The sequence below is a fragment of the Chlorocebus sabaeus genome, chromosome X (genome assembly GCF_047675955.1).
Source record: "Chlorocebus sabaeus isolate Y175 chromosome X, mChlSab1.0.hap1, whole genome shotgun sequence".
Classification (NCBI taxonomy): Eukaryota; Metazoa; Chordata; class Mammalia; order Primates; family Cercopithecidae; genus Chlorocebus; species Chlorocebus sabaeus.
The window spans coordinates 115,822,276-115,830,199 of NC_132933.1; the positions used below are offsets into that span (position 1 = coordinate 115,822,276).

At 48.8% G+C, this 7,924-nt stretch overlaps 1 pseudogene; it reads left to right on the forward strand.

Annotated features, from left to right (window-relative positions):
• The first annotated feature begins 1,605 nt into the window (after positions 1–1,605).
• LOC103231791 (transcription factor Dp-1 pseudogene) lies at positions 1,606–3,294 on the forward strand (annotated as a pseudogene).
• The last annotated feature ends 4,630 nt before the right edge of the window (positions 3,295–7,924 follow it).

The window sequence follows — 7,924 nt, forward strand, 5'->3', positions numbered from 1 at the left end:
GGTTTAGGATGTTGGCTGTTTTCTAGAGAGCACCTAGCAGTTTTCATCTGGTATATTAACTTTCCATGTGGGCTTTTAAAAAAAAAATTACTCTCGGCCAGGCGTGGTGGCTCACGCTTGTAATACCAGCACTTTGGGAGGCCAAGGCGGATGGATCACTTGAGGTCGGGAGTTCGAGACCAGCCTGGCCAACATGGTGAAACCCCCTCTCTACTAAAAATACAAAAAATTAGCTGGGCGTGGTGGCACACACCTGTAATTCCAGCTGCTCGGGAGGCCAAGGCAGGAGAATCGCGTGAACCCAGGGAGCAGAGGTTTCAGTGAGCCGAGATCACGCCACTGCACTCCAACCTGGGTGACAGAGTGAGACTCCATCTCAAAAAAAATAAAATAAAATTACTCTTTGTTGGCCAGGTGCAGTGGCTCACGCCTGTAATCTCAGCACTTTGGGAGGCTGAGGTGGGCAGATCGCTTGAGCCTAGGAGTTCAAAATCATCCTGAGCAACATGGCAAAACTCAGTCTCTACAAAAAATATAAAAATTAGCCAGGTATGGTGGTAGTGCACAACTGTGGTCCCAGCTACTCGGGAGGCTGAGATGGGAGGCTTACCTGAACCTGGGAGGTCAAGGTTGCAGTGAGACATAATCACCACTGCACTCCAGCCTGAGTGACTAAGTGAGATACTGTCTCAATAAAAAAATATTTCTTTTGCTTATAATTATATATCTTTTTAGTTTTCTTCACAGGAAAAAAGCCAATTCAGTATTAAAATGCTAGCCAAGATTGAGGGCGAGTACACAGAAGTCTGCACATTCAAAGCAGCAAGACAAGCTTTTGAAAATAATAAAAAAAAAAGTAAGTACATTGGGAATTAAAAGAAAAATTCGCACAGATTTGCCTATCTTTTTGGTGTATATTTGAAATCTGCATCCCTGAATTACGTACACTGCTAGTAATTAAAAATTACCCTGTGGTCTCGGCGCCACTCGGCCCAGGGCAGGGACCCCGCCAGGACCCGGACCGCCCGGCCGGGCCCCCGCCCGCGCCTCTGTGCGCCGGCACCGCGCCCCCTCCCGCGCGGCCGGATCGGGCAACCAGGTGCGGACGGGCAGGGGATGCTGTGGGAGCCACAGGCGAGGGCCAGGGGCGCGGGCTGGACCCCTGGCCACCCCATCCCGTGCCCTGGCCACGTGTAGGCGCCGCGCGGCCCCGACCCGCGCCTTCCCGCGCCCCGCGCGCCCCTGTGCCTCGGGGACCCTGCGCACTCGGCGCTGGTGGGGGCTCCCCAGGTAATCGTGGTGCGGGGGTCCCGGGCCCGGCCCTCCCGGCAGACAGCAGCGCCCGCCACCGCGCCCGCGCCCCGCGCCGGAGGTGGGGCCGGGGCCAGGGTCGGTCGGAGGCGCGCAGGGCGGGGGAAGGGAGGCCGCCCCACGGCGGCCCGCGGGGACCCGGTTCCGGCGCGCGCGGGAGGCGCCTAGTGCGGAGGCGGCCGGAGGCCTAGTGACAGGCGCGTGGCGAGGACCCCGGAAGCCCACCTGTCAGAGTTACCGGTCTGCCGGGCGGGCGCCGCCAGTGTCCGGGGTGGACGCCGCGAGCCTGCACGTTGCGCCGGGACCCCGGGACTGCGCCCAGAAAAATCATTTTTCTTCTCTGGGAAGGTGAACATTTGTAGCATTGATTTCCCGGATCTGGTAACATGGCAAAAGATGCCGGTCTAATTGAAGCCAACGGAGAACTCAAGGTCTTCATAGATCAGAACCTTAGTCCCGGGAAAGGCGTGGTGTCCCTCGTGGCCGTTCACCCCTCCACAGTCAACCCGCTCGGGAAGCAGCTTTTGCCAAAAGCCTTTGGACAGTCCAATGTCAGCATTGCCCAGCAAGTGGTGATTGGTATGCCTCAGAGACCTGCAGCGTCAAACAGCCTGGTGGTAGGAAGCCCACACCCCCCCAGCACTCACTTTGCCTCTCAGAACCAGCCTTCTGACTCCTCACCTCGGTCTGCAGGGAAGCGCATCAGGAAGGGAGAGAATTGCAAGGGCCTGCGGCATTTCTCCATGAAGGTCTGCGAGAAGGTGCAGAGGAAAGGGACCACTTCCTACAACGAAGTGGCGGACGAGCTGGTCGCAGAGTTCAGTGCTGCCGACAACCACATCTTGCCAAACGAGTCAGCTTATGACCAGAAGAATATAAGACGGCGCGTCTATGATGCCTTAAACGTGCTGATGGCCATGAACATCATCTCCAAGGAGAAGAAGGAGATTAAGTGGATTGGCCTGCCCACCAACTCGGCTCAGGAATGTCAGAACTTAGAGGTAGAAAGACAGAGGAGACTTGAAAGAATAAAACAGAAACAGTCTCAACTTCAAGAACTTATTCTACAGCAAATTGCCTTCAAGAACCTGGTGCAGAGAAATCGGCACACGGAGCAGCAGGCCAGCCGGCCGCCACCACCCAACTCGGTCATCCACCTGCCCTTCATCATCGTCAACACCAGCAAGAAGACTGTCATCGACTGCAGCATCTCCAACGACAAACTCGAGTATCTATTTAATTTTGACAACACGTTTGAAATCCACGGTGACATAGAAGTGCTGAAGCGGATGGGCATGGCTTGCTGGCTGGAGTCCGGGAGCTGCTCTGCTGAAGACCTTAAAATGGCCCGAAGTCTGGTCCCAAAGGCACTGGAGCCGTATGTGACAGAAATGGCTCAGGGAACTGTTAGAGGCGTGTTCATCACAGCGGCAGGTTCCACGTCTAAAGGCACAAGGTTCTCTGCCGGTGACCTGACCAACGGTGCAGATGGGGTGCTGGCCACAAGCTCCAACGTGTCTCAGTACAGCGGCTCCAGGGCGGAGACCCCAGTGTCCTATGTCGGGGAGGACGAGGAGGAGGATGATGACTTCGACGAGAATGACAAGGACGACTGACATCCTCCCCACTTCAAATGCCGCTTCAGGAAAACATTTAGGGAAAAGAAACTTTTTTTTTTTTTTTTTTTTAAATGTGGGTTTTCTGTTCCCTTTTGTCCTACTCCCAAGAAGACATTGGTAAGCTATTGAATTTAGATATGCACCTTTGATAAGCAAGGATTGTTTCCCGTAGGTTTAGGACGTGCTGTGGATGTGTTTTGATACCAGTGTGATGACGCAGAGTGTTTATTTACTTTTTAGTATTTTGTGTTTTCATTTTCTATTTTTTCTTTAAGTGCAGAGTTCAGTTTTGTCCCTGAAGAGTTTTTGCTGAGTTTGCTGGAGAAATTGTATTTCATCCACATGCATGAAAATAAAACGCCCTCCTGTTGTGGATGGTGAGCACCTGACTCCGTTTATTTGCCATGAGTTTGGACGGCGCCCCCACTGGCAGATAGTGAGACTCTGTGGAGTTTTCCATTTGTTCAGTGGTACGGTGTCCAGAGCCCCAAGCAAATAGCAGAATTCGACTTTTTAAACAATAAACACCATCAACCTTATTAACTTTATTTTCCCTTAAATTATATTGACTGTCGTGATTCCATCAAGTTCATACACTCTTTTCTCTCCCTATTTTGCAGCAACAAATTGCAAAGTGCTTTTGTTTGTTTTCGCTTGGTTAAAGCTTATTGCCACGCTGGTGCGGCAATGGAGACTGTTTGGAAGGCTTGGAATGGTTTATTGCTTATGGTAAAATTTGCCTGATTTCTTACAGGTAACGTTTGGAAACCTTTTATTATATAGCTGTTTACATACTTATCAGTCTATCATTTAAAGACATGTACTGAAACAAATGTATTTGTTTCATAAGCATCTTCCTGTAATCTCTTATAAAATTGAAATTAAATATAGAGAATATTTTAACAATTTTTTAACTCAAAATTTGTCAATCATTTTTAATAGTTCTTTTTTTTAATAAAAAGAACAAGGAATTTAAGGACAGGCAGTAGTCTCTTTTAAAATTTATTCACAAAACCCATTAACTGCACAGTTGCTATTAGCTCCCTGTTCTAAAATGAAAGTCTTTTTATTGAAACACAAATAAACTTTTCTGTAATATTTTATGGAATATAAAGAGACTTTAATTGTTTGACTTGTTTAACTTGGCACTGTTAGTTTTTATTAATAAAATGTGCCTGGGCATTTTAAACAAAACCAAGCAAACAAAAATTACCCTTGTTAGGAACTCTGGAAGATGCTTTTAACTAATAATACTATGTGGGTTGGAGAACTAGGTTCACTTTCCTGTGTGCTGAACTGTCTTTGAGAGCCCTATTTCTGTAGGACTCTGCTGAGCTAGGATTTATCACCTTGGCCAGGGGGAAGGATTTGATTCACACAAAGTTTTGTTCTAGAAGGTTATAGATAACATCATTGCTTTGCCTAATGAGAGACAAAGTATGGAGGAAGTTAATAGACGCTGATAGTATTTTAAAAGGTTTTACTTCTCATACAAAAGAAAAGACATATCTGGACTTCCCTTCCTACTCTGAGAGAATACTCTTCTTCCATTCTTTTTCTTTCTTTCTTTTTTTTTTTTTTTTTGAGACGAAGTCTCGCTCTTGTCCTGCAGACTGGAGTGCGATGGCACGATCTTGGCTCACTGCAACCTCCGCTTCCCGGGTTCAAGTGATTCTCTTGCCTCAGCCTCCCAAGTAGCTGGAATTACAGGCCCCTGCCACCATGCCCGGCTAATTTTTGTATTTTTGGTAGAGACAGGGTTTCACCATGTTGGTCAGGCTGGTCCCTAACTCCTGACCTCAGGTGGTCAGCCCGCCTTGACCTCCCAAAGTGTTGGGATTACAGGTGTGAGTCACTGCGCCCGGCCCACCATTCTTTACTCTAGACTACATGCTATTCAAAGAGAGCATGGATAGGAAAGCACATGGTGGGGGTGAAAATTCCATAGAACTGCTCCACAGCTGGAAATTGCATTACCAGAGGTAGACATTGTATAAAGATCCAGTCCTGGGCAGCACAAAAATAACACTAGATGCTACACAAGTGATGTCATGTGTGCTAGAAGACAAATACATCTTGTGTCTCACTCTAATAGGGAGGGCTTCACACAGTTTTCTCTGAGTGTGTGGTTGAACATGCATATATGTGTGTGTTTTAACATAACCGGCTTTGTCTTAAGGTATTCACCTTCCTAGACCAATCGTGAGCTATTATATATTCTAAATAGAATAAAGTACTATTTGCAAATGTCATCTAAATGTTATTGAAAGCGTTCACTATACCAAGTATCATAGAATGTTTAGAGTTCAATATGGTTCATATGTTTAAGACATAAAATCTGTTTTTTCACACTGTATGTTTTCAAGAAATATAAATTTTAGATAATCTAACAGTTTTCACACACTTAATAACTTTTCATCCTACTTTATCATTCTCCTTTACAGAAAAGGCAAATACTTTGAATTCATTGTGCTAAAAGTACTTTATACCTGGGAAAAATATTTTTAATTACAAATTTAAATGCTTTAAAACTTACAGAAAATTTGCAAGAATGTACAAAAATAGTACAAGAAAAGTCCTTTACCCGTATTCATCAATTTGTAACATTGTCTCATTTATCATTTTTTCTCTCTACCATATATACATATTTTCTACCATTTGAGAGTAAGTTGCATATGTTGTGACCCTGTACCCCTAAATATTTCAGTGTATATTGACTAAAAAAAGGAAAACATATATATATATATTTGTTGTTGTTGTTTGTTTGTTTGTTTGAGACAGAGTCTGGCTTTGTTGCCAATGGCGATCCGGCTCACTGCAACCTCCGCCTCCTGGGTTCAAGCGATTCTCCCAGTCTCAGCCTCCTGAGTAGCTGGGATTACAGGCACCCACCACCACACCTGGCTATTTTTTGTATTTTTAGTAGAGACGGGGTTTCGCCATGTTGGCCAGGCTGGCCTCGAACTCCTGACCTCAGGTGATCTGCCTGCCTCGGCCTCCCAAAGTGCTGGGATTACAGGCGTGAGCCACCATAATCCCTGGCCAGAAAACACATTATTTTATTTAACCACTCTCAATGAGCAAATCAGGAAATTTAACATTAATACAATATTATCTAATTCTACAATAACTATCCCTATTTAAACTGAACAATCATTCCAATAATGTCTTGATAACATTTTGCTTCCACTCCAAGCTCCAATGTCAGACAACTCTGTCCTGGGATCTCCCACAGTGGGGATCCATTTGCAGCTTTTAGTACGGGCCGAATAAGCTATAAAGTCCCAGGCTATCTGTGAGCAGCTCTTGCAAAGGAGAAATAAATAAAGGTCTGACTGGAGAAGAGGGGTACTTTGGATTGGGGAGATGGGAGGGCAACTCACAACCAAAGACCACAAAAGAAAGTAAGCCCCTCCCTCTCCCAACTCTTCATATCTCCCAAAAGTTTAAGGAAATAAAATCCCAATCTGAGTTAACTGGTGAAAATCCAGATACGGTGGAGTGGAACAGGCAGAAATGTGAACACTAAGAGGTAAACCTAGGCAAATTCGTCCTCGAGAGAGGAGGGAAAAAAGAGTGGGGAAGACCGAACAGAGAACCCCCGCAGCATCTCGGTGGAGTTGGGGTGTTTTTGCCTGCTTCTTTTTTAACGAGGGTGTGGAAGGCGTCGCATTTTTTACACAGCCACATGGCTCTCGCCTCAAATGATAACAAATACCCAAAATAGCGTTACGTGTTACTGCAGAATAGGAGGAATGGCCACGGCGGAGGGAGAGGGCGTGGGCTGTCGCTTTAGGTTTGGCGACCAGGGATGTGGAGGGAAGAGGGGTGGAGGCCAGGGAGGTGGCTGGAGCCCCAGGATCCGAGAAGGGCCTGGACATGGTGAGACGGGCCAGGGCAGGGGACGCCGAGAGGTGGGGACAGGTGGTGACTGTCCTGGCAGTAGGACGCGAGGCAGTCCGGGGCGAGAGGCAGGGGTCGCGGTGCGCCGGGCCCTCACCGCTGCTGAGCGTGGACTGGCAGTGCCAGATGTCCAAGCTGGCGGGTTTCCGGCAGGACTCCCACAGCGACAGGTAGTACTAGTGGTCAGCCGTGACCCAGGCCGGGCTCAGCACCGCCCCCAGGTCCAGACACAGCGTCAGGAAGAAGCACACCAGCCCGACCAGCTTCAAGGGGGTCAGCACCGACACGCGCACCTTCTCCATGCCGCTGCCCGCCGAAGCCATTCCTGGGCGCCGCTGCCGCCCGAGGACGCCAGGCCGGTCCGGGGAGCCAGGAGCCCGACCTCCCGAGTTGGGAAGCCGCCGAGCCCCCACGCTGGGACTGGCTCCCTCGGGGCTCTGCGCGCCCCCTGCGGCGTGGCCAAGGTGGGTCTGCGGAGGCGGCCGGCTGGGTGGGGGTCGTCGGCAGCCGCAGCAACGTCGATTCCACCCCGGACCTTCGCCGCCGGCCCCCGCGCCCGCTCCGCCCCACGCGACCAGGCTAGCTCAGTCCCGGCCCCTCCCTAGGCTGCGGGAAGTGGTTTCGGCTTCTGCTCCCAGGGCCGGAGGCTCGCACGGGTCCCGCCCCTACCGCGCCCCTGGCCCGCTGGGGGATCCCAGCCCGCGCCCCCGACTGGCAGCCAGTGGCAGTTTCTTGAAGACGCTAGGTACCCAGCCACGCTGGCTCCGGGTCACCTAGCTTTCTCCTCCTGCCCAGTCAGGAGCATATTTCCCTTTTAATTGTATTAATTTTAGGTGAGCAGCAAGATGTTTTGATGTACATATCCATAGTGAAATAATTACCACAGGTAAGTTTTATGTATCCATCACCATCCATCCATATTTACCTTTGTTTGTGATAAGAACGTCTAAAATAAAGTCTTAGTAAAATTTCAGGATACAATATTGTTAACTACAGTCCTCCTGCTGTGCATTAGATCTCAGACTTATTTATTTAACCCACATAACTGTAAGTTGTACCTTTGACCTACACATCCCCATTTCCTCCTTGCG